General features: G+C 36.2%; 1 non-coding gene across 1 annotated transcript; it reads right to left on the reverse strand.

Moving 5' to 3' along the window:
- Positions 1-1,215: 1,215 nt before the first annotated feature.
- TRNAK-UUU (transfer RNA lysine (anticodon UUU)) lies at positions 1,216-1,287 on the reverse strand. Its single transcript has one exon. It is a non-coding gene; the product is annotated as a tRNA-Lys (tRNA).
- Between the last annotated feature and the right edge of the window lie 3,109 nt (positions 1,288-4,396).

Here is a 4,396-nt window from a genome sequence, read left to right on the forward strand (position 1 = left end):
CTATTTGTTTATTTATGAGAAGGATTAGCATAGGAAGGTTGTAAACAAAGCTGGAATTTGGGTTCAATTCGATTCTAACATGTGAGATAAGGAAGTCTAAAATCATACCAGGAAGACAACAATGTGCTACACAACTCTTTTAACACCCTTCTGCATAACCCATGTTTAAACAATTGGAGTATGAATAACATAAAACAAGATATTAACATTGTGAAATACAACAACAAAGTTGAGTTTAACTATAATATCATTAAAAGAAAATGAAAATTGGACTGGACTTAGCTTGCAAAGGCTCTCGTATATTAATAAAAATTTCCAAATTAAGGTAAAATATTTTACCAAAAAGGAATTCGTCAAATTTCCCATAATTTTCCGTTGATTTTGGAAACTGATTCCCTTGTCACTAAGAAAGTGTTAAATGGAGTTGGGAAGTTCCTTGGTCGATTTCAGTAGAAGTCAGGGGTATTAAGAGCATGTTAGAGACTTACAATGTGGAGATTAAACACATATTCAGGGAAGTGAACAAGCTTGCGGATTTTTTAGCTAACAATGTTGTTAATTTTACAGGTACAAATAGAACTTTTAATAGTTTGCAAGAATTACCACAACAGGCAATGGCTATTATTCAGCTAGAGAAGAGCAAAGTTCCTAATTTCAGAATACAAAAATATCAAAATCACAGAGTTCACAACATGAATGGAAGCTAGCTATGAGGCATAAGTCAATATATAGTTAACAGTGAAATATCAAATTCATTGAAGCTTGAAATATCATATTATAAATTCATCGAAGCTTGAAATATCAAATTCTAAATTCATGCTTAGATTCTTTAGCTTCGAATTCATATGGTCGATTAGGAGGGTCCTTAAAGGTCAAAGAGAAGCATACCTGCTAGATCTTAGTGTTGATGTAGTGGTATTAGCTCTTAGGAGCTCAATCTGCAGAAGACGAAGTGACGGTTGGTTAATTCTCTGGCCTTTAGTTTTTTCTTATGCTTAGTATTGATCTGGGGCCTTACCTTGATGACAAAACTAAAGACGTGAGTTGTGAGCTGAAGAAGTCTTCAAAGAGATCGAATTCATGGCGTTTGTGAGACTTGTAAACGCCTTTTGTGGATGTCACTCAAGCTCAGGAGCTTTGCTGTTGAAAGATTATTGTTATTGGGAGGCCACCGGAGTTTGAGGTTGCCGACGCTAATGGTGTTCCGACCATCGGTTCCGTCTGTGGGGATCGAACCCACGACCACGTGGTTAAAAGCCACGCGCTCTACCACTGAGCTAAGACGGCCCAATTATTATGAATTTGATGTCGCGACTCAAAAATGGACGTGATGACACTTGTCTATTCCCACCAAGACAAGTCAGTCTCAACCAAAAAAAGTAAAAGAAATACAGAAGATAAAGTAAGAACAAGATAAAAGCAGAAAACTTATTCTTCCTATTGACACCCCAAAACATGGTTGTCACGTGTACAAGTCACTAATACAATAAGTGCGGAATTAAGAAATACGTACAAATCTCAACCTTTGTTTTTCAAATAGAAAAAAGAATAAAAAAGAAGAACTAGAGAGCTCGCTAGGATGACAAGCAGTTACCTCTCAACAGTTCTCTGACAAGCCTCCGAGATGGGAAAGAAAGAGCAATCACACGGAATCAGACTCGAAACCTACACAAGTGTAGAAGCAAGGGGTGAGTACCAACAATACGGTACCCACCAAACAATCTAATAAATGAAGCAACCTACCCAGATGATTAAGCACGAGAAATCCTTTCGAAATCGCCTTCAACGGTTTCCTAAGCTCAAAAATGGAAAATTGGGCTTAAACCCCAAAATTCACAGGCAAAAATCCTCTCTGAAGTCGCTTAAGCAAACACTAGTTCGCAAAAGTGAACTCCACTAAAAACTGGGCCTTCGCTTTCGCGAACAATCCCTTCACGATCGTGAAGGTCTGGATTTCCATTCCCTTAGCTTTCGGGATCAGGGTCTCGCAATTGCGACATTTGCTAAAGCGAACCCCCTATCGCGACCACGAGGGTAACAAATATCAGACCTCAGCAAAATCAACCAACTCTCAAAACATCGAAAGGACCCTCGAGATTCATTTGAAACCCCATACACATAAACCACATACGCAAATTGATTATATTGAAATTTTGGACTCGATGAAACTGTCGAAACACGAATCCAAGGTCTCCTTGACCCGACATCCGTGAAGATCACAAGAAACTAACATAACGCCTAAAAGACTAAAACAAGCTTGATACCTCTAAAAAATCAACCAAGAACTCACCGATATCTAAAATCATCTTCTGAAACCAATGAAACTCTCAAAATTTCAATTCGAGCATCTGAACCCCGAATGTTGACCAAAGTCAATCCGAAGGCTAAATTCTCAACAATTTCCAACTTAGGATCTCAAATCATCAAAAAGACTCCAAATCTGAATCGACAACTCTCACAGAACAGTTTCCACATTCTGGAGCTGATGGAATCGACGGAATTCTATTCCGACACTCGAAACTCCAAAAGGCACCGAAAACCACTTTTTAACCATATTAGCCTTTCAAACTCAAATCTTACAAAATTCTCAACTTTAAACTCAAAGTTCGAAATCAATTTTCAAAACTCAATCATAAAAACAACATGGTGTCTATCGGGTGGGAAAAACGATAAATTTACAAAACTTTCTAAAAATGACCAACTGGATCACTACATTTGTTTACACCAATATATATATATATATATATATATATATAAAATATATAGACACACTAATTCATAATTGTTTAAAGTGACACATGAATCACATAATTGTAGTATACTAATATGACTGTTCAATATATCCTAAATTCTAATCCTATTATAGTCGAAATAACAAACAGAAAATATCTAACTTTGAAGTATAGAAAAGTACTAAATTGAAGTTATTGATTCTTTCCTTTGCATTGGTGAAATAAAGGGGAGAATAGAACAACCAACGACTCTATTATTGAGGTAATTTCAGTTTAAGTCTACCTTGTCAAGATGGTAAACTGGAGCAGACTTCTCTTAGATGTATTCAAATATCTTGATTGGCAAGTGAAATTGCATTTGGCGGAAACTGAAGTGAAGATATTATTTACTTGTATGACTAAGATTTGACAGCACATGCCTTTCTTTCACAGTGCTGTATTTTGTGTTTTGATGATTTTACAAACTATCGTGCAAAGGGACCTAGTCCACAGACAAGTCAACTGTGTGCAAATGTAAGCCTGTACTTTCTGCAGTGGTTGGTAGGCAAAAGAGGCACTACAACGGCAGGCTACCTCGACCAATGGCATGCATCTTAGGTTTTGTCTCTCTTATAAAAGAACAAGTGACAAGATCAAAACCTAATTTTTGCAATCAAGATTATTCACAAAAAACAAAAGTAATTTCAAGGAAGAACATTGTTTATACTCAACAAGGACCTGATCGAGTGTTACAGTGTCTTGAGTTGTTGTTGTGTTTTGTGTCTTCTGCTCTTATATTGTAAATTATACTCCTATGTTATAAAGTGTAGTAGATTGTTTCTTCTCTTATCTTTGAAATTTGAGTTGGTGGCTAGAGTTAGTTGTGGTGTAGTGTTGAAATCTATATCAACTAGAGTTAGTTGGTGTAGTGGCAATAAAGTTATTGCTTGGTTTTCTTGTAATAGAGCTGTTACAAGGTTGGTAGGATATTTAATTCATTTATTTACTTGAGTTTGTAATTACGAGTTGCTTGAAGTTAGTGTAGCATTGAGAAATCTTGTGAGAAATGTTGTAGTTTTTTCTCCTTTGAGCAAAGAGGTTTCCACGTAATTTTACTTTCAGCATCTAACTTAAATACTTTGTTAACTGGTTTTGTAAAGAAGGATGAGCTTATTATCCACCCGAGCTTCAATCCATGCGCCACCTTGCCCTCGGTGATTTCAGGGTTGTAAAAAACATGGGATACTTGCAGAAAGCATCACTGGATTGGCATAAAATAGTATAAACAACAATTCTGTAATTTAATAATTCAAACGCAGAGCACCTAAAAACGGTCACTTGGTGAGCAAGAGCACTTGCACCTCATTGTAATTGTTTTTGAATCATTAGGCAGTACCGGACTACATTCTCATCATATAACAAGGGAAAATGCCGTCGAACTTTTAAAAAGGCTCATCTATACCATTCGTTAAAAATTTGGATTATCTATGCCATTTTCGTTTGAGAAAAGGTTCCTCCATGTCATAGGTGTCATGAGTGCACGCGATTAATATTTATTGTCATTCAAAAATAGTATCTTTTACTTGCAAAATAACGAATACATCATGAGCACCAAGGATATGCACCTTCAAGTAAGTACATATAACTTTGATGATCGGATAAATTTTCAAAACTCAATTCCATAA

This window comes from Solanum tuberosum, unplaced genomic scaffold (assembly GCF_000226075.1).
Source record: "Solanum tuberosum cultivar DM 1-3 516 R44 unplaced genomic scaffold, SolTub_3.0 scf00553, whole genome shotgun sequence".
Lineage (NCBI taxonomy): Eukaryota > Viridiplantae > Streptophyta > Magnoliopsida > Solanales > Solanaceae > Solanum > Solanum tuberosum.